The 23106-nt window shown below is 44.1% G+C and overlaps 1 long non-coding RNA gene across 1 annotated transcript; it reads left to right on the forward strand.

Annotated features, from left to right (window-relative positions):
* Positions 1-1256: 1256 nt before the first annotated feature.
* On the forward strand, positions 1257-22234 carry LOC122912591. Its single transcript, XR_006385660.1, has 3 exons — positions 1257-1586; positions 21408-21554; positions 22043-22234. It is a non-coding gene; the product is annotated as an uncharacterized LOC122912591 (long non-coding RNA).
* Positions 22235-23106: the final 872 nt, after the last annotated feature.

Raw genomic sequence — 23106 nt, forward strand, 5'->3', positions numbered from 1 at the left:
CTCTGCCTGTAAGAATCCTATTCTTGCTTGAGGCTCCCAATAACCAAGAGTTCATTTAGTGGTTTTGTGGGAAGTCAGGGTTTCATCAAGAAGCCGGCTGGAACCAGTTGGGACCACTCCCCTCCTCTTAGAGACCAACGAAAGGACACCAGCCCTCCTTGATGTAGTAACTTCCCTTATCTGATTTCTCTCTCTCCCCCTCCTGTGGACCTTGTTCCTCCTGCCTTGAAAAAAATCCTCCACTCTTCCCTTCCACAGGCGGCTCTGAGCCTCTTGCCCGCCATCCCCTCTTCTGTAGTCTTTTGGATAAACTCGATGGGCTTTGCTGTGCAACCAAAGGACAGTCTGGGGGTTCTGTTACAGGAGGAGTAGACAAGGGAAGAGAATTTTGCTTTCAACCTTGCCACCAGGTGGGACAGTGAGCATGGGGTGGGAGAAGCTGCGGGAGACTGGCAAACGGGCAAGGAGCTGAGAAATGGGAAAAAGGAAAGGTGTAGAGTCCTCCACACAGGGAGGACAGCCTTCAAGCAAGGTGTGGCCCGCTGAGAGGGTGTCTCCCCAGAAGGCCCCTCCCACTCTGCAAAGGCACCCTGGGAGGGGGAGCCACCCGCCCCGCAGGTAAGGCGTGGAGCACAGAGTTAGAGACCTCCCTCAATTATTTTTAATCTCTTCGCAGATTCGTCAGGGCTCAGCAGCGTTTTCTCTCTGAGACAAAAGCTGGAGGGTGCTTGGGGCCTGGGTGTAGCCCCAGCGGCCTAATTGCTGAGTGACCCAGCCCTGAGGGAGGCGGGCCACCCACTCTTCAGAAAGAGGCCAGTTCTGAGCTGTGCACTGGCTGGACCTTTCTCCTGATTTGGGCAGTACACTCCCAGCACTCAGAAATCCTTCTAGAGGCTGCAAGAGAGAGAGGCCAGTAAAGAAGAAAATGGAATTTTCCCCTGTATTCTCTGCTTTCCACTTTCTTCATTTTGAGTTGAAATGCGATGTTATGCTTCATAAAGGAGGGTGATCGAGGCCCCAGTGGTGAAGTGACATCGATTTTATGTTGTAAGTTTGGTTTTTTTTCCCCCAGCCAGGAAGATTTAGTGTTTTTTCACCCGAAGTATCTCAAGTCTCATCAGGGACACCAATGACTCCCATCTATGCAATCCTCCCTGTGAAGTCGGAAAGAGCAGTTTTCTGTTCTGTAGAGCAATTTTGGGGACAGATGATTCGGGTCGATAACCAGGTGCTATGAGTACCTTCATTCACTTATTCATTCAGAAGGTATTTATTGGCTGCCTACTCTGTGCAAAATAGTGCCCTGCCCACAGGGACACAGCCAGCTGGGGAGACAAGATACAACATGCACGCGAAGTTTTAAAAACACTGCAAAGAACAAGGGCCCATGCCATCGCTTGCCAAGTGAAATGCAGAAGGGAAGAGCTCCTGCTTGCCTGGAGTGGTCCCTTAGCCCTGTCTGATCTGGCGGTGCTGGTGCTGGAGGAGGCCCTCCCAGCATGTAGACCCCTGCCCCTTGCAAGCTCTCACCCTCCTCCTCTCCAGAATGGGGACAACGAAGGGGTATCCCACACTTATGGGAAACAGTAAGTATGGCTGATGTTACTCTTCCCATTCCATTCCATGAGGCCCCCACGGGCTTGTACTCTGCCCCTGCCCCCACCCCGGAACCCAACTCCCCACCCCTATCCACTTCTTACACTGTCAGGACAGTCTGACCCCTTCTGTACCACCCTCCCTAGCCACGTCATGGGAACTCTCCTCTCTTGGCACATAGTGGGGACTTGGTCAACATGTGTGGAATCGGGGAACAAAGAGCCTTCTGGGACAGAGAGTAGAAGCGTGGTCTGAGCTAAGGCTGGAATGCGCTCGGGTGATTCAGAAGACAGTGAATCAACCTGTTCGGTTGGAGTCGAGGGTGGGTGGGGGAGAAAGAGTGAAAGACAGACAGGGATCCAATTGGGGCACGTCTTGCATGTCCATGCAGCAGGCTGAGGCTCAGGGCTTGGTTCTGCTGGACAGGGAGATGTGGAGGGTTTAGACCAGGGGGCTGGCTGTCGGGGAAACAATGGGTGGAACTTCAGCCTGGGTCACCGTGGGATGATGGGACGGGCAAATGTTTACTCAAGACAGGGTGCTGGCCGTTCTCAGAGTGGGAATAGAAAGGCACAGATACAGTAAGTGTGTGTGTGTGTAAGTGTGTGTGTATGTCTATATTCCACTAAAGAGCATTTTAGCCACTAATCGGACAATGACATTTATAATTTAAAAACCCAGACAAGTTTCATTCAGGCTATGATAGAATGATCTCAGCCTCTGAGCAGGACTGATCCAAAACTCTGACCTTTCACTCCTAAGGATGCCAGCCTTATGTGTGAGGCCAGTTCTGTGCACTTGAATGGGATTCTCTCTGGAGAATGGATGGATGGGGAAGGAGTGGGGTGTCTGAGCTCCTTCTTATCTTTTGTGCTTACTCTGACTCTCAGGAGACTCCTGGCAAAGAGGTTTTTCTGGAGGGAATATGAGTCTGAGTGTGTGTGTATGTGGTGTGTGTGCGCGTGCGTGCTCCCACACACACCCCTACCCCTCGCCACTGCCCAGTACTTGTGGGTGTGACTTCCCTCCTGCTTCTCCAGATCTTATCTAGAGCTAAACACTGTCCAGCTGCTGCTGATCCTAAACTCTGTTGAGAGAGTCTGGAAGTGGCAGCGGGGCGGGGGTGGGGGGTGGCGTGCTCTGTAAACCTGGGCTTGAAAAATACCATGAATCCACACTTGTGGGAGAAGAGGGATGGGGCAGGTTTCAACAAACCTCTTGGCCCGCAGGCAAAGAGCTCATGGCAAAAATGACTATTCGAAGAAAGCTCGGGTGTGCCAACTTTTAAACTTTTTCCAGGATGAATTAATTTGGCAATGATGATTGCTCATGTTGGCAAACAGAGGGGGAATGGAAAATGCACCGTAAAAGAGGAGGTGTGTGGGGAAGGGGGTACGGGGAATGCACAGGGGGGAAAGACAGTTGAGTGGATCAGCAGACAGAGGAGAGAGGACACCAGGAAGGTGGCTGAGAAGTGCATGGGCTGGGAAAGGAAGAATTTACTCTTTCTTGGGCTAATCGGATCTCTCCAACGTCCAACTCCCTTTGGGAGTCTTGTCTAGAATTGCAAGTGGTCTGCTAAGGGCACAAAGGCATCTGGACTTTACTTCCTTCTGAAAGGTCACTTGTGTTAATTTGAAACAAACAATAACCACTGCTCTCATGTATTGAGGGGTTTCTACCTGGAAGGGCATTGCACATTTCATGCTCATTACGGGTCTCTGAGGGATGCGTCATTCTTTCCTCCTCCACTTAGCTCTGAAGCCTGAGCGCTTCTCGGTGAATAAGTGACAGAGCTCAGAAGTCGAACCGGGATGGGCTGGCTCCAGAGCTCACCAGCTTAGCCAGCATCTAATTTGTCCCCTGTCCTCATCTCCCTGGCCCTGTTTTTAGTCTATTAACAAGTCTATTGAGGGTTGTGTACAATAGGCTTTTCTCAGATTTTGAAGGAAAAACAATTTTCGCTACAGCAGAATCCCTACTACATGCCAGGAACTGGGCTTAATGCTTATTTCCTCAAATACCTCCCATCCTTGGATGTAGCCATGACTTTGTCACTTACAGATTGACATTTTGGAGGAAGAAGTAATTTGCCACAGGTTACAGAGCTAATAGGTTTCAGAGCCTGGGCTCCAAAACCCAGATCTCTGACCTCAGAGCTCTCCCCACTCTGTCCCTCCCACCACTTGTCCACAAGTCCCCTGGGGGCTTTCTCAAACTCAGGGGCATTGCAGGATGCAGGTTGCTCAGGTGACTTCTGCGGCGGAGCAGGTAGGTTTCCTGTTATGTCCCTTCCCTTCCCCTCCTGCCTTCTCAACATCTCAGTAGTGTGTTCCAGTGTCTTGCTACTCAACGAGGGTTCCCAGAGCAGTACCATGAGATCACCAGGGAGGGAATTTTCTGGAAAGCAGAGCTTCAAGCCCCACCCACCTACCCAAGCAGCCTCTGCATAAGCCCCAGGAGACTCTAGTTCTACCAACGTCTGAGAACCACAGGTCTAGTCACAACTCCAAACTCTCCAACCCAGGAACTGGCAGTGCAGCTCCCACAAATACCAGTTATTGTATAGTTTCTATCTTTTTGGGTGGGAGGGGGTGTCTCATTCAATCTGGAGTATGAACCCAATTTCCAGGGGATCCAGCTTCAGTAGAGGGGGCAGGAATTTTCCAATCATTAACCCCTGGAGTCTACCACGGACTCCTCCCTTCCAGTTTCAGAAATAAAGCAGATTTAATTTATTCGGTGAATGAGTACTAGATTTCCCATTAGCTTCTCTAGCTCGACCAGTTTAAATATGAACTGCTCAGCTCCCCTCAGAGATATTCCTCTTTTTGGATTTCATCGTCCAGTTGGAGCTATCACTGCCCCGCCCTCAACCAAGGCATTCCTTTTGGCTCCACCTTCCTTGGCAATCTTTCCCATCACCTACATGTGAAGGCTGAGCCGTGGCCTTTCTCACTATGCTCCCTTACGCTCACTTCCATCAGCTCACCTAGACAATGGTGTTACCTCTCAAACTTTCTTCCGTTACCCTTCAAAATGTAAGTTTTTCACCAGCAAAAACGAGTTTATTCTGAGAGAGAAGAAAATCACAACTTGGGATGCCCAAGCCACTGGAAAAGGGGGCGCAGAGCAGATCCCTCTTTTATAGAGAAAAGGTGGGGTGGAGTTGGGAGTTATTATAAACTAAAAGCCCATTGGAGTAAGTTCCCAGTATGATGGCTTCTCACTGGCTGAGTCGTGACAGCCTCCCATTGGTTGGGCTGTTGCTGGGGAAGAAGGAAAGCTTTCTTCCTCGTGCTGGGGCAGTAAAGTCCTATCCTTGCCAGGAACTGCCCCTTGTTGGGGGGGAGGTCTGCGGTGGAGCGTGGTTGTGTGTGAGAGCGCTCCCTGCTGTCCACTGACTCAGTTTTAGTGAGGTTTCACCCTCCCCAACTTCTGTATTCCATATAGCACAGAGCATGAGGCAGCGGGCTTTCTCGTCTTTTGTATGACTTTAGATTAGATCACTCTTTTTCCCATTTAAACACCATTAGTGGCTCCCTTTGGCCATAGAGCAAAATCAAGATGTTTTCTTATTTGATTCTCTGCTACTTTAAAAAATTTCCTTCTGGTAGATATTTTTTTTTTCTTTTTAAATATTTTATTTATTAGTTTGAGAAAGATAGAGTGAAAAAGAACACAAGCAGGGGGAGCGGCAGAGGGAGAGGGAGAAGCAGCCTCCCCACTGAGCAGGGAGCCCAACCAGGGACTCTATCCCAGGACCCTGGGACCATGACCTGAGCCAAAGGCAGCTGCTTAAGTGACTGAGCCACCAGGCACCCTTGGTAGATACTTTTAAATTGAACCTCTCCAATTCCAACCAGGTAGAAGCATCTGCTATACCTCAACTTCCTTGGAGCTTTCTCACCTTGGAGCTTTGGCTCAGGCATTCATTGGCCTGGAGTACTCTTCTCCTGCCTTCACATGTCCCTGTGGCTACATCCCTGAATTCTGTCCCTCCACCCGCCCCCCCCCACCGGCCACTAGAAGTGATCATCCCCCGCACCCCCCAGACACCTTTGTCCCTTTTCTGTAACCTCAAATATGACACTTTTCATGATCTTCCTCAGACTTCGTATTTCTTCTACTGGAAAGCAAACTCTTTCAATAAAAGCCACCTGTGTACTTAGTTAAAAAAATTTTTAAAAACTTTTTACCACCATGACTTTTTAATTTAATTCAACTCTTCCTGTGGTAAAATACACAAAACATAAAACTCCCGCTGAACAGGCAGCCCAATGTGGGGCTCCATCTCAGGACCCTGGGATCATGACCTGAGCCAAAGGAAGATGCTTAATGACTGAGCCACCCAGGTGCCCCAAAACTTACTATTTTAAACATGTGTAAGTGTACAGTCATCAAAGCTAAACACAGCTGGGCATTTTTATTCACAGATCTTATTCACTAATGACTGTGGTTAGAGAAACAGCTGAGCCTCCCTCCCGATTTGCCAGGGATGACCCAGGATTTTATTTTATTTATTTATTTTTTGACCCAGGATTTTAAAGAGAGAGTCAGGAGTACACTTATCTTGATGAGCACTGAGAAATATGCTGAATTGTTAAACCACTATATTGTCCACCTGGAACTAACATAACTCCGTATTGTAGCTATGCTGGAATAAAAATAAAAATAAAAATAAAAATAAAGGGAGAATGAAGGAGTGGGGAAGGGAAGCCAGCAGAGAATCATGCAGGGGCCAGGAGGTGAAATGTTACAAAAAGCTGGTAAGAATATTTTTCAATGAACTTGGAGTTAGACCAGCTGTGTCTTCGAATCACATTTATTGGAGGCTTCTACTTCTCTAAAGACTGGAAACCAGAGGTCCTATCCTTCTTGATGATGACATTTAAAAAAAATGGCTTTTGGGCGCCTATATGGCTCAGTCAGTTAAGTGTCTGACTTTGGTTCAGGTCATGATCTCAGGGTTCTGGGATCGAGCCCCATTTGCTGTCTCCCTGCTCAGTGGGGAGAATGCTTCTCCCTCTCCCTCTGCCCCTCCCCCCTTCTCATGTTCTTTCTGTCTCTCTCTCAAATAAATAAAATCTTAAAATAAATAAATAAAAGCCATTAGGTCCTAGAGAAGGAGACTCCCGGGTTGTAGCAGAAACCTACAGCTCAACATCTCAACGGAGGAAAGATTTACAATTTGAAGCTTTTTTTTTTTTTTGGTACATACTCTAAGAAAGGGAGGTATTAATTAGGTGTTAGCTGAAACTGAGGGCGAATTCTTTTGACAACCTTGAGTTTTTCCAGACAGGATCTCAAGGGGAGGGCTGGGTTGGCCCAGAGACGAGGGCCTTGGCTGCCAGAAGCCCTGTCAGTGTTTGGTCAAGTCTCTTGGTGCAGGTGTTTGAATGGTGTCTCTCCTGCAGAGAGTTGATGCGAGTCTTTACGGGTCAGTGGCATGGAGTACACCCATCCCCACCATCCCTCTCCAGAGCTTTTTTCATTCTGCAAAACAGATTCTGTACCCGTGAAACACTAATCCTCCCCCATTCCTTCCTCCCCTCAGCCCCTGGAAACAACCCATCCACTTTCTGTCGTTATGAATTTGATGACTCCAGGTACAAGTGGAATCATACAGTATTTGTCTTTTTGTGACTGGTTCACTTCACAGAGCATAATGTTCTCCAAGGTTCATCCATAATGTAGCTTGTGTCAGAATTTCCTTCCTTATTAAGGCTGAATAACAGTTCATCCCCTTGTATGTATAGACCACATTTTGTTTACCTCTTCATCCACGGATGGACACTTGGTTTCCACCATTTTGCTTTTGTGACTAGTGCTTCTGTGAACATAAAAATTTACAAATACTGCTGCAAGACCCTGCTCTCAATTATTTTGCTTATTTACTTTTGCATCTTCAGGGCTGGTCCCCTTTTAGCTCCTCAATAAATGCTTGTTAAAAATTTTTTATTGAGTGACTTCCTTGGCAGTGGGAATGGCCATAGTAAGTTGGCTGAGGCCCACCATGGAGAGATTCCCAGAGGTCCAAGGGGACCACACAGTCACTGTCCTGGGTGTAACAGAGCTAGTCGTTGAGCTGAGGGGCCCAGCTGGAGAAGTAGGACCCCTTCACTGAGGCTCAGTTCCGGGCAGGGGCCTGTTGATCCCTCGCTGGCCTCATTCATAGGCTCCTTCTGCAACACTCTCACTTCCTTTATATCTGAGATCTCTTTTCTCCTCCTCCATGAAGCCTTCTCTGATGACCACGGCAGCCCCCTGGCCACCTCACTCTGTAGTGTAACACTCTGTTCACAACCTTTAGAGCCTTATTGTAGGTTGGAATTGTTTCATTCATTCCCATGTTTATTTACTGTCTGCTCTCCATTTATGGTCTGGTCTCTGTAAGTACCATGGGGATAGGGGCTTGTCCGTCTATATCCAAGCAGTGCTTGGTGCATAGTAGGTGGTAAAAAAAAAAAAAAAAGATCAGAGGGAGTAATGATCTGTTTGTTTACACAAGGAATGTCCGCACATCTGGTTGTAATCTAAACAGTGCCGGAGAGGAGGCATTGACCCCAATTGTCGTCTGAGACGTCAATGACTTGAGGAGGGCCTTGCGAAAGATCCCTAAAACAAGCAGCTGGAGAAAGTTGTGGCAGGCGACTAGGACTCAGGCAACAGGATGATCTGAGTGGGAAGCTGGTGGTCCAGGCAGAGGACACAACAAGGACCTGGACCCCGAACCTGAGTTCAGGTACAAGGCTCCATTCTTTAGAAGAGCCGATGAGCGTGCACGGGACTTAAGCAAGATGAATCAGAGAAGAGGCTGGTGCCCCTGGACTGGGGCTGGGCCCACAGAGTGCTGACAGGAGGCCTAGGGCAGAAGGCAAGCTCTCCGTCTGTCCTGATTTGGGCAGGCTGACCCGGAGCCTGAGGTGGAGATAAACAGCTTCAGCATTGTGATTACAGAGCAATGGGAGCCAGAAACCAGGCTGGCCATTATAGCAAGCTGTATATACACATGCCATGCTTATTTACACACACACACACACACACATGCCATGCTTATTTATACAAACACACATACCATGCTTATTTATACATATATAAATAATAATATTTAATATTTTTATTTATATAATATTCATATATTATATTATTATAATTTTATATAATATAAATTATATGATTTATATATTTAAATATATAAAATGGTATGTATACATCTATGGTATGTGTATAAATATATATGTGTATATGTATGTATACACATATATATTATAAAAATTTTCTTTAAGTAATCTCTACACCCAACATGGGTCTCAAACCCACGACCCCAAGATCAAGAGTTGCACGCTCTTCCAACTGAGCCAGCCAGGCACCCCAAGCATGGTGTATTTTTTAAATGGTGTTTCATGGAATATAAAAAACGCAGACCCTAATAGAAAGGGTGAAAAGAAATCTGTTAAAACGTCAGTTTCTTTTTCATCAAAAGAAGGCATAAGCAAGTAGAGAATCAGATAAGCGCACACCCATGTCCATAGCAACATTATTCCCACTAGCCAAAAGGTGGAAGCATCTGAAGTATCCACTCCCAGATGAATGGCTCAAGAAATATGTCATGGTTAAAGAGTGGTTATATTATTCTGCCACAAACCAGGAGTGAGCTGGAGGGGAGAGGGGATGGGGCTTAAGTACCCTTAAATGATGGCGACAGAGTTTCAGATTTGCAAGATGAAAAGCGTTCTGGGAGCGGATGGTGGTGATGGTCGCACAACAGTGTGAATCTACTTAGTTCCACTCAGCCATGCATTTAAAAATGGGTAAGGGGCTCAAGTTTATGTTCTTTGCACTTTACAATTAAAAGACATGGAAAGAAATTCAGACGCAGGCTACAGCATAGATGTGACTTGAAGACCTTACGCTCAGTGAACTAAGCCACTCACAAAGAGACAAAGACTCTTAAGATTCCGCTGGCAAGGGTTTCCTAGAATGGTCAGAGTCAGAGGGACAGAAAGTAGATGGTGGTTGCCAGGCACTGGAGGGAGAGGAGATGGGGAGGTAGTGTTTCGTGTGTATAGAGTTTCAGTTCGGGAAGATGAAAACTTTCGGGAGATGGATAGCGTCGATAGTTGCCTAACGCTGTGAATTTATCATGTCATTGAATGAATTGTACACTAAACATGGCCAAAATGATGAATTTAATGTATGTATATTTTACCACAGTGAAAAAAAAGAATATAGCCTACACAAAGGGAAAAGGCCAGGAGGAGATACCTGTTAAGTTTTTCTATCTGCAGACGTTTATTTATACTGGCTGGAAACATCAAGTTTCTGGATCTGAGAACAGACCGATGATTTGTTCACATATTGGTCTCGGTGCCAATTCCCAACAGTCAACGCAGTGAGGGCCAGATGTACCCTGCATGTACCGGGACTTGAAACGCAGTGAGGAACTCGAATATGATGGATCTCAGAGCATGAACAGAAGTTGCCACACATCTGTTCCTCCCACCCTGGAGGTGGAAGAAGAGACCTTTGCTCTCCAATGTCAACAAATCCACTCTGGGGAGAGGCAAGGAAGGTCTCTGGGTTTTTACAACCATCCAGAATGTAAACAGTGGCTCAGGGTTTATCACCTTTGGAAAACGAGAAAATGGGTCTGGGGAGAAAGAGAGCAGTCTCTGTCTTTGGAGCTTGTCAATATCTGTGTCTCAGAAAGGTCTGGGCAATGCAGGAACACTGAGACATCCAGGGAGAATTGCCTCCCAGCAATATCCATAACATATGTAACCAAAAAAGGATTCATATACAGAATATTTAACTCCTACAAATAAGCAAGGAGAAGACAAACAATCCTATGGATGAAAGAAGGGAAGATGCTAATTTCCAGAAGAGGAATTCTAGTTGGCCAATAAACATATGAAAACCTCATGAGACTTAACTAATAATTAGGGAAATTTGAATTAAGATGGGCACCAAACACATACTGAAATATTTCAGAATTAAAAGACATGAGGCAAAGTGCTATGTTGTCAGGTTATAGGAACCTGTGAAAAGAATGAAAGTGTGACTCGTATGAAATGTCCAGAAAGGCAAATCTAGAGGGACAGAAAGTAGATCAGTGTTTATTCAGGGCGAGGGAGATAGGGAGGGGTTTAAAAATGGGGGGTGATGGCTAAAAGGAGCCAAAGCTCCTTCTGGGGTAATGAAAATATTCTAGAAGTGATTGTAGTGATGGGTAGGCAACTCTGAATATACTTCTAAGAGTCATTGACTTATACACTTCATTATTTTCTTAAGACTATTTGACAGAGAGAGTACAAGCGTGGGAAGTGGGGGCAGAAGGAGAGGGAAAAGCAGACTCCTGCTGAGCAGGGAGCTGGTCATGGGTTCGAGCTCAGGACCCTGAGATCATAACCTGAGCTGAAGGCAAATGCTTAACCAACTGAGCCACCCAGGTGCCCTGGATTACACACTTGAAATGAGTGAATTGTCTGATATACCAATTGTATCTCAATAAGGCTGTTTTAAGGGGAATGGGGAGAGCATTTCCTTCCTACAAGAAAGCAAAGTCTGACTATTTTGTGTATTGAGGAAGATGTGCAGGGAGAGATAGGAGCTTGCCCCATGGCTTTGGGACATGTCCACTGGGATACTTTGGAAGAGCACATTGGCTGTTTTTAGTAAAGTTAAAGGCACACCTATTCTGTGTCCCAACAACTGCATTCCTAGGTAAAGAATCTGGGACATGCACCCAAGGAGCCTTTGCAAGGATGATCATGGCAACCTTATCTGTAAGAGTGAACATTTTAAGGGACTTCTGTGCCCACGAACAGAAGAACAGATAAATACAATTCAATCCATGTTGGGGAATACTATACACCAACTTAATATGAATCAACTACACGTACCTCCATGAAAACCTGTCCCAAACATAATGTTGGGTGAAAAAAAACACATTTTCAAGAAGATGGCTTCAGTGGGATGCCATGGATAGAAAGCCACGCAAAACCAATGACAGACGTTCATTATCACGCAGCATGTGGAGTGAGGGTATAAAGGACGCGGGAAATGACAAATTGCAAAGTCACGATGATGATCAGCTCTGGAAAGAGGAGGACCAAGAGGACTCGGAAGGAGCACACGGCCAACATTTAACTGTCCCTGTACATGGATTTCTTTCAAAATATTTAATGGTGATATTTGAGAAAACTGGCATATACATCTTTGCGATATGATCTGCCCTTTTCAGGACATGTGAAATATTTGCCAGGCTGAGAGGGAAAGATGGAGAATCTGTAGGGCGGGAGCTAGAGCTGGAGGGGCTGCTCCGTCCATCCCCCAACCCCCTTCCCCGGCGGGGGCGGACACCGGATGGACCGCCCCGCAGGCTGTAGACGTTGCCAGATGCACACTCTGCTCTGATCCTTGATGTCTGGTCGGCAGAAACCCGGGTAAGGCTCCTCCGGCAGTGGCTGCCTCCCGCGCGTCTCTGGCCATGGTGGGTTGAAGTCTGCGGTGTCTGCGAAGAATGGAGACTTGGCCATACACTTTATCATTTAGAAATTGTGCCCCGGGGCCTCAACTGCCTCTTCGTCTACAGGCTGGGAGACCTAAACACTGAGAGGGCTCGCAGGACTCCGGAGGCGTGGAGAAGCCTCACCGGCTTATCAGCATTACCATGACAACAGTGGGGGCCGGGAATAACACTGCAGAGGCGAAAGGTCAAGTCAAACACTGATAAGTATCCCCAGCTCAGCCTCTCCTGTGTCTGGACTATGTACCTGAGACACCCCGGATGGCTTGTTGGAGAGTAATTTTTCTTTTCACCCCCAAGTGACCTCCTATTAATGTTTCTCCTTTTTTCCGAGTGTTGCCTTGGAATGCTCTTAGCACACAATTATATGTGGTCCCACGCTTTTAAAGGATGGTGTCTGTTAACTAAGGTTAAGTATGATCAGAGATGATGCGTCTCTCCAGTTGGTTTAAGCTTTAAACAACCACCACTCTCTCACCTCCCTCCAGTGCCTCGATGTGCCAACCTTAGCATGGTTTGCAAATTAGGCTCGAAAGAGTGGGAATAATTAAACTCAGAATGATTAAAGACTCAGAATAATTAAGCGCCCAGAAAGCTGGTGCTGAGGGGTGTGTGTGTTGGGGGGGAATGGATAGGCTCCAAGTGTTCATTTTCAAGAAGGGCATTGTCTGCGAGCAGCTTGCTCCTTGCTACTCAAAGTGTGGTCCTTGGATCAAGAATCTGAGGCCCCACCCAGACTATTGGATTGGATTCTGCATTTTAATAGATCCCCCACGTGACTCTTCTGTACAGTGCGGTTTGGGGAAATACTCAGTTTTACAGCCTGGGGTGACTGCCTTCCAAAAGACGGCTGGCATCCTGAGAAATAAGGTTTTCCAAAAGGGGAGACACTCCCAGGGACGTTCAGGCAGAAAAGCTTTTCTAAAAGCAACGCAAACACGGATTCTCTGAGATGTCCTAAATCACTGCGTTATTTGCAGATTATGTTTTGTACAAAGTTGTTATTCCTTTTCTTCCCACCCATTAGAATATGTGAGTTCGATTCCACAAAAAAAAAAAAAAAAAAAGGCAGGAGGGAGGGTGATGGTTAAAAATAATGTGGAAGTCCTGAGTTCTCCTTGGACCATGATCTTGTGCTGATACCCAGTGCGACCGTGGCCCCCATTGTGCCTTAGTTTCTCTGACTTGGAAATAGCCCAGATCATTTCCCAGGGCTTATGCTTTTGAGGACTTTGAGGTCCTCGGATGAAAGGCACGGTCTAGGCGTTATTGGGGCCATGCTGCAAGGGCTGGGTCCGCTCCTGATTCAGCAGCCTCCTTGCACTAGGAGTCCAGTGCGTTCACTTTTATCTCAGTCCCTGGCTGCTCTGGAGGAAAGGATGGGGAAGGCACGGTAGGTGGGGCAAGGGAGATAAAGCAGCTTCATTTACCCGATGAGTCAGAGGAAGCTTCATTTGTGGCCAGTGGAGCCATTATTCACCCAACCCAGCATTCCCACCGCAGGCTGAGAGGAGCAGGAATTTCTCACTTCACTTCTGTCTTGTGTGTGGGGGTGGGGGAGGGTTGTGTATCCATGTTGCCTCATCTCCCTGTGGTGGCGGCAATGACAGAATGATGTTAGTAAGCTGCCCTTTGTGTAGCAATGGAAGTGAGTGAATGGCCGTGACTCCCAAAGTAATTCTTTAGAGAAAAGTATGAAATCAAATGTTGGTATATGAATGGCTCTCACAGAATCTTCGTGGAGAAGTGACTGCAGACAGGCTGCTCGCAAAGCAAAACATATCTCAGGGGCGACTGACTTGAGGTTTCCACATAAGCCTGAACTCCCAACACAGCTTAGGAGGAAAAGGTGTGATTCCTCACCTTACACAGGATACTTTGGTTTTACAAAGGGACTCATTCAGGGGCACCTGGGTGGCTCAGTCGGTTTAGTGTCTGACTGTTGATTTGGGCTCAGGTCATGAGCTCAAGGACATGGTGGGATCGAAGCCTGCATCGGGCTCTGAGCTCAGCAGAAAGTCTGCTTGGGATTCTCTCTCTCTCACTTCCTCATCTCCCTCCCTCTCTCTCAAATAATAAAGAAACAAACAAATACATAAATCTTTAATAAAATAAAATAAACCTTTTAAAAAAACCCAAAAAGCAAAAAAACCCCAAAAAACAAAAAACAAAGGACTCATTCAGGGCTCCTTTTTTCTTTTCCTTTTAAATTGCAGGAAATAAAGGTGGCGTAAAACATACCATCTTCCCTCCTGTTCCATGTGCAGGTCAGTGGCATTAAGCACTGATGTTGTTGTCAAAACATCACTACCATCTGTCTCCAGAACTTTACCTTACAGAACAGGAGCCCTGCACCTGTTAAAAATAACCACCTCCCAGCACCTGCCATTTTACTTTCCCGTCTCTATGAATGACTACTCTAGAGACCTCGTGTGTCGGTTTCCTCCTCCCTCTCCCCCTCTCCTCCCCCTCCCTCCTGCCTCTCCCCTTCTTCCCCTCCCCCTTTCTCTCCTTCTCCTCCTCCGCCGCCTTCTTCTTTTTCTAGAATTTCCTTTCTTTTTAAGGCTACATAATGTTATACTCCATTTTATTTATCCATTCATTTGTGGATGGACACGGTTATTTCCATCCTTTTGGGCATTGAGAATAATACAGCTATGAACATGGGTGCAGAAATACCTCTTTGAGTCCTTCTTTTCAATTCTTTTTGGGTAAATGTCCAGCAGCGGAACTCTAGTATCCGGAAGTAATTCTATGTTTCATTTTTGAAAAACCACTATAATGTTTTGGTTCTAGTTTCTCCACATCCTCACCAACATGTTCTTTTCTCTCTCTCTCTTTTTCTTTCTTTCTTTCCTTCTTTCTCTCTCTCTCTTTTCTTTCTTTCTTAAGCAGGTCACCTTAATGGGTGTGAGATGTCTGGGTTCTTTCAAGCAGCAATATTTAAAAATGTGATTCTGTTTATCAAAAAGCAATTTGGGCCCCAAATTTAAATAACTGGAGGAATCAAAAGATGTAATAAAATCTCTAGGGTCTCTTGGTGATACTTTAAAGGTGGGATGAAGCTTAGGTGTGGAAGGTGAAGTTATTTGCCCAAGTTTGTGGTCAGTCTCATTTTGAGTCTTGCAAGGCCCCTCTTGTGTTTCTCCCCTTCCCCATCCCTGTCCCCTTCGCAGCTCTGTCCTCTCCAACCACAGATGAGGTGATGCAGCCACTGAGTTATTTTTGTTGTTGTTATTTTTTAGTATTTAGGAAAAAGAAATTTTTTAAAATAGGGTCCATGCCTAATGTGGGGCTTGAACTCACAGCCATGAGATGGAGAATCGAATGCTCTATTGAATGAGCCAACCAGATACCCCATGACTACTGAGTTACCAACATAGGTAACTCATCAGAGGTCACAATTGTCCTCAAAATTTTTGAAAGTATTTTTCTGTTAATGACCTCACTGTTCACATGTCCTTTTCTCACTGTGTGAGGGTGGAAAGGCTTTGCTCTTAGCTCTCTTGAAGCCGGTGGACTAGCATGGCAGACACCCACAGGCTGATGAAGACTGTTGCTGAAGGCTAATTGAAGGCAATGGGAACCACATTAGGGTACCTCATTCTACTTGCCAGGGAACTCAATCCATCCGAGGAGGCGGGAGGTAGGGAGGGGGGAAGCAGCAAGCATGAAGGTGGCAGGAGGAGGAGGTGGCCAGTGGCCAAGAAAGGAGTAACAGAGAAGTTTAAGTGATTAAAGCTCAGTGATTCTGGCTGATAAAGGATGCAGAGACACCGACCACAGTCATTACTGTTGCGTTGATTATATTTCCTCAGATAGGAAGCAAGAGTTCAATGTCATTTAAGCATTCAGTGGTCATTTATTGAGCATTTGCTATGGGTCATGTGCTGGAGTTATAAATGATCATGGTGCCTGCTCTCTAGTATCTCATGTCTTTGGAAATGCCTGCTTTTAAAGAAGGCTAAGTAAGAGACACCTGGGTAGCTCAGATGGTTAACCATCTTCTTCGGCTCAGGTCATGATCTCCAGGTCCTGGAATCAAGGCCCACGTTGGGCTCCCTACTCAGTGGGGAGTCTCCTTCTCTCTCTGCCTCTGCCTCTTCACCTGCTTGTACTTTCTCTCTCTTTCCCTTTCAAATGAATGAATAAAATCTTTTAAAAAAAAAGGCAAAGTAAAACTCTAAGTTAGTTTCAGAAGCGGCAAAATAATAAAGAATGTAGATTTTCATGAAGTCTTACTTGATTTTTATTACATTGGGTACAGAGATACATGAAGTTTTTGCCTTGAGAATTCACGTTCCCAAAGGCCCATGGGGTCAAACAGCATTGAAGGCAAATAACCAAAACTCAAACCTGGAACCCAGTGTAAGTGGGGCCCCAGCTGAGGAACTCAGGGTCAGGGTGGATGGAGAAACAGAACACAAGGCAGGGACCCAAATATCAGGGCTGGAGACAGTGTGGGACAAGCTCAAGACCAAATGTAAGTGGTCTTATGCCAAATGGATATGGATTAAGAATGGGAAAATTGGGGTGCCTGGGTGGCTCAGTGGGTTAAGCCGCTGCCTTTGGCTCAGGTCATGATCTCAGGGTCCTGGGATTGAGGCCTGCGTTGGGCTCTCTGCTCAGCAGGGAGCCTGCTTCCTCCTCTCTCTCTCTGCCTGCCTCTCTGCCTGCTTGTGATCTCTCTCTGTCAAATAAATAAATAAATAAATCTTAAAAAAAAAAAAAAGAATGGGAAAATTGCCTCAGATTTATTTGCTATGTAATTTCTTTGGGGGGGGGAGTCATAACTAAAAATACAAAAGGGAAATACACCAAAAATATTAACAAGATTAACCCTTGGTGGAAGGATTATGGTTAACCTGATTTTCTTTTCTTTTCTTTTTTTTTTAATTTATTTTTTATTTATTGTCAGCATAACAGTATTCATTATTTTTTCACCACACCCAGTGCTCCATGCAATCTGTGCCCTCTATAATACCCACTTCTTGGTACCCCAACCTCCCACCCCCCCTTCAAAACCCTCAGATTGTTTTTCAGAGTCCATAGTCTCTCATGGTTCACCTCCCCTTCCAATTTCCCCCAACTCCCTTCTCCTCTCTAACTCCCCATGTCCTCCATGCTGTTTGTTATGCTCCACATATCAGTGAAACCATATGATAATTGACTCTCTCTGCTTGACTTATTTCACTCAGCATAATCTCTTCCAGTCCCATCCATGTTACTACAAAAGTTGGGTATTCATCCTTTCTGATGGAGGCATAATACTCCACAGTGTATATGGACCACATCTTCCTTATCGATTCGTCTGTTGAAGGACATCTTCGTTCTTTCCACAGTTTGGCGACCGTGGCCATTGCTGCTATAAACATTGGGGTACAGATGGCCCTTCTTTTCACTACATCTGTATCTTTGGGGTAAATGCCCAGGGGTGCAATGGCAGGGTCATAGGGAAGCTCTATTTTTAATTTCTTGAGGAATCTCCACACTGTTCTCCAAAGAGGCTGCACCAACTTGCATTCCAACCAACAGTGGAAGAGGGTTCCCCTTTCTCCACATCCCCTCCAACACATGTTGTTTCCTTGCTAATTTTGGCCATTCTAACTGGTGTAAGGTGATATCTCAATGTGGTTTTAATTTGAATCTCCCTGATGGCTAGTGATGATGAACATTTTTTCATATGTCTGATAGCCATTTGTATGTCTTCATTGGAGAAGTGTCTGTTCATATCTTCTGCCCATTTTTTGATATGATTGTCTGTTTTGTGTGTGTTGAGTTTGAGGAGTTTTTTATAGATCCTGGATATCAACCTTTTGTCTGTTCTGTCATTTGCAAATATCTTCTCCCATTCCGTGGGTTGCCTCTTTGTTTTCTTGACTGTTTCCTTTGCTGTGCAGAAGCTTTTGATTTTGATGAAGTCCCAAAAGTTCATTTTCGCTTTTGTTTCCTTTGCCTTTGGAGACATATCTTGAAAGAAGTTGCTGTGGCTGATATCGAAGAGATTACGGCTATGTTCTCCTCTAGGATTCTGATGGATTCCTGTCTCACGTTGAGGTCTTTTATCCATTTTGAGTTTATCTTTGTGTATGGTGTAAGAGAATGGTCGAGTTTCATTCTTCTACATATAGCTGCCCAGTTTTCCCAGCACCATTTATTGAAGAGACTGTCTTTTTTCCACTGTATATTTTTTCCTGTTTTGTCGAAGATTATTTGCCCATAGAGTTGAGGGTCCATATCTGGGCTTTCTACTCTGTTCCACTGGTCTATTTGTCTGTTTTTATGCCAGTACCATACTGTCTTGGTGATCACAGCTTTGTAGTAAAGCTTGAAATCAGGTAGCATGATGCCCTCAGTTTTATTTTTGTTTTTCAACATTTCCTTAGCAATTCAGGGTCTCTTCTGGTTCCATACAAATTTTTGGATTATTTGCTCCAGCTCTTTGAAGAATACCAGTGGAATTTTGATTGGAATGGCATTAAAAGTATAGATTTCTCTAGTCAGTATAGACATTTTAACAATGTATATTCTTCCGATCCAAAAGCATGGAATGGTCTTCCATCTATTTGTGTCTTCTTCAATTTCTTTCATGAGTGTTCTGTAGTTCCTCGAATACAGATCCTTTACCTCTTTGGTTAGGTTTATTCCAAGGTATCTTATGGTTCTTGGTGCTATAGTAAATGGAATCGATTCTCTAATTTCCCTTTCTGTATTTTCATTGTTAGTGTATAAGAAAGCCACTGATTTCTGTACATTGACTTTGTATCCTGCCACATTGCTGAATTGCTGTATGAGTTCTAGTAGTTTGGGGTTGGAGTCTTTTGGGTTTTCCATATAAAGAATCATGTCATCTGCGAAGAGAGAGAGTTTGACTTCTTCATTGCCAATTGGATACCTTTTATTTCTCTTTGTTGTCTGATTGCTGTTGCTAGGACTTCTAATACTATGTCGAACAAGAGTGGTGAGAGTGGGCATCCTTGTCATGTTCCTGATCTCAGTGGGAAGGCTGTGAACTTTCTCCCATTGAGGATGATATTTGCTGTGGATCTTTCATAGATAGATTTTATGAAGTTCAGGAATGTTCCCTCTATCCCTATACTTCAAAGCATTTCAATCAGGAACGGATGCTGGATTTTGTCAAATGCTTTTTCTGCATCGATTGAGAGGACCATGTGGTTCTTCTCTCTTCTCATATTAATTTGTTCTATCACATTGATTGATTCGCGAATGTTGAACCATCCTTGTAGCCCAGGGATGAATCCCACCTGGTCATGGTGGATAATCCTTTTAATGTGCTGTTGGATCCTGTTTGCTAGGGTCTTGTTGAGAATCTTAGCATCCATATTCATCAGTGATATTGGTCTGAAATTCTCCTTTTTGGTAGGGTCTTTGCCTGGTTTGGGGATCAGGGTAATGCTGGCTTCATAGAAAGAGTCCGGAAGTCTTCCTTCTGCTTCAATTTCTTGAAACAGCTTCAGGAGAATAGGTGTTATAACCTGATTTTCTTCTTCATAATTTTTCATATTTTAAAATTTTATAACAAACAGTATTAATTTTATAATCTGAAAAAAATGCAATTTTTAAAAAGATTTTATTTTATTTATTGGACAGAGAAAGAGATAGCGAGAGAGGGAACATAAGCAGCAGGAGAGGGAGAGGGTGAAGCAGGCTTCCCGCTGAGCAGGGAGCCCGATGCAGGGCTCGATCCCAGGACTCTGGGATCACGGCCTAAGCCCAAGGCAGATGCTTAATGACTGTGCCACCCAGGCACCCCAAAAATGCTATTTTTATTTTTATTTTTTTAAATTTTTAAATAATATATAATGAATTATTTGCCCCAGGGGTACAGGTCTGTGAATCACCAGGTTTATACACTTCACAGCACTCACCATAGCACATACCCTCCCCAATGTCCATAACCCAACCACCCTCTCCCTACCCACTTCCCCCCAGCAACCCTCAGTTTGTTTTGTGAGATTAAGAGTCTCTTATGGTTTGTCTCCCTCCTGACCCCATCTTGTTTCACTTATTCTTTTCCTACCCCCAAACCCCCCATGTTGCATCTCCACTTCCTCGTATCAGGGAGATCATATGATAGTTGTCTTTCTCCAATTGATTTATTTCACTCAGCATAATACCCTCTAGTTCAATCCACATTGTCACAAATGGCAAGATTTCATTTCTTTTGATGGCTGCATAGTATTCCATTGCCTATATATATATACCACATCTTCTTTATCCATTCATCTGTTGGTGGACATCTAGATTTTTTGCATAGTTTGGCTATTGTGGACTTGCTGCTATAAACATTTGGGTGCACGTGCCCCTTCAGATCACTACATTTGTATCTTTAGGGTAAATACCCAGTAGTGCAATTGCTGGGTCATAGGGTAGCTCTATTTTCAACTTTCAAAAATGCTAGTTTTAAAACATGAAAGGAAATATGAGAAAAGGGCAGGATGATAAGAATAGTGTTGTATTTTTTTTTTAATGGTAGGAAACTGAATATTGGTAGGGGAAATATCCAGAAATAACACTGGAGAAGCAGGGATCATATGCCAAGCTTAACTTTCTCACAAACTGGGAATAATCCTGTCATTTTCTCCAAACTATTTATCATATAATCGAGGAATAGATCTGAGAGAGACAGGGGTGTGTGTGTCCGCGCCATACTGGAAAATGACTTCTTTAATGTGATAGATGATTTCATCTTGAAATTATAGCATGAGGACAAAGAAATATTAAGAGTTCTAATTCTTAGTTGTGACTTAAAAAAAAAAAAGATTTATTTATTTATTTATTTGAGAGGGAGAGAGAGAGAACACAAGTAGGAGGGAGAGAGAATCTCAAGCAGACTCCATGCAGAGCGCACAGCCTTGAGATCACCCAATCTGAAACCAAGAGTCAGACACTTAACTGACTGCCCCGCCCAACACCCCTTAATTCTGACATCTTTATTCATGAAAAGAAGAAGATTTGATGTCTTTGATGAGAGAGTGACATATTCTAAAAAGAAAAAAGGTTACTAGTAACCCGAATAGAGTTTTTAAGTTTAATTTGCTAAAAGGGGAGTTTAATCCTTTAAAGACATGCATAGCTAGTCTTAAAATTTAGTTTTAATGAGTATTTGTGGGGTGGTAGGGAGATAGATGGAAATTGTATTTGGGGCACAGATCCTTGTTTTAAATACAAATTCCCTCTTACTAGCCTCCTGGGAAGGGGACCTGCTTTGCTTCGCACCAAATCTCCAAACAAAAGAAACAAGGTGTTGGTCTTACAGGTGGCTGCCTGTGTCGGCAAGCAAACGCACATCCTGTCACTGGTGGAGAAGAGGGCCTTGCTGTTTTCCACACCCATTCCAGACTTGCAAGAAAGAAAGTCTCCCCAGAAACTGGAAGGGATCCAGAAGACATGGGCAAACCTGCAGGTCTGTCTTGAGAGAGAACTGTGTTCTTTCATTTCTCAGATCTATTGAAGCCTTGAGAAGATTAATTGAGGGACTGCTTGCCTGGGAGGCATTTCAGGGAGGCAGGCTCAGTCCTGGATCAGCAATGTTCCAGGCTCTCTAGAGAGACATACATTGTACCCACCTGGGCACCTCATGGGTAAAATCCCCCAAACCACGGCTGCTGACTTGGGGCTTTGTGGACCCTCTCAACACTTTCGGGCCTAAGAAACCCAGTAACCAAAGCTCTGGGTAAACCCATCCTTTCCTTGATGATGTCTTCATAATAAACTCGGGTGAATGATTACAGCTACGTTTGAGAATTTATTGGTGTAACTCTTAATTAAATTCTCTCGATGGAAAACAACTTATTCTTCTATAACACAAAATCTGAGTTTAGAACCCATCTAAGGACTTTTCAGTATCCCAGGGTCAACATAACAATCCCACTGACTTTCTTTTCAATGCAGCTGTCCGTCAGGGTGCTGGGATGGGGTTTTCCTGCCAAGGGACTCAGCTCGACAAATCTGGCCACAGAAAGAACAATATTGGTAAACGTGTTAAAAATAATAGACAATGCCGTGCAAGATACTTGGCCCATCTTTAGCTTCCTTCATTTGCCTGTGAAATAAAACAAAGAGCGGTAAGTCAGGATTTTTTTTTTTTTTGTAGATTTTGGCATTTTTTAAAAAAGACTTTATTTATTTATCTGACGAGAGAGAGCTCACAAGTAAGTAGAGAGGCAGGCAGAAAGAGAGGAGGAAGCAGGTTCCCTGCTGAGCAGAGAGCACAATGTGGGACTCGATCGCAGGACCCTGGGATCATAACCCGAGCCAAAGGCAAAGGTTTAACCCACTGAGCCACCCAGGTGCCCTGATTTTGGCATCTTTATAGATAATATTTAGTTTGTAAATTTTAAGTCTATTAATGAAATTTTGTGTATTCTGTGATGTAAGGGTGCATATACATATATTATATACATATATAATATATATAAATAAGAAAATATATAATAAAAATATAAATAAAATAAAATAAAAATAAAATAAAATATATAAATATATATATATCCTTCACATCTTTGTATATGTTCTTATATATATATATATATCCTTCACATCTTTATATATGTTCTTATATATATGCATATATATAATATATATGTGTGTGTGTATGTTATATATGTGTGTGTATATATGTTTTCTAAACTGTGTATGTGTATATATTATGTGTATATATATGTGCATATATATACACATATATAATATATATGAATATATATGAAGGATATATATATATCCTTCACATCTTTGTTCATATATATATATATTTTTTTTTTGTTCATATATATATTTATATATATGAAGAAAGATGTGAAGGACATATATATCCTTCACATCTTTGTTGAAAATCAATTGACCATAAAGGTAAGGGTTTATTTCTGGATATTCTGTTCTGTTCTATTGACCCATCTGTCTGTACTTATGCCAATACAAGACTGTCTTAATGTCTATGGCTTTATAGCAAGTTTTGA

Source organism: Neovison vison, chromosome 1 (assembly GCF_020171115.1).
Source record: "Neovison vison isolate M4711 chromosome 1, ASM_NN_V1, whole genome shotgun sequence".
NCBI lineage: Eukaryota > Metazoa > Chordata > Mammalia > Carnivora > Mustelidae > Neogale > Neogale vison.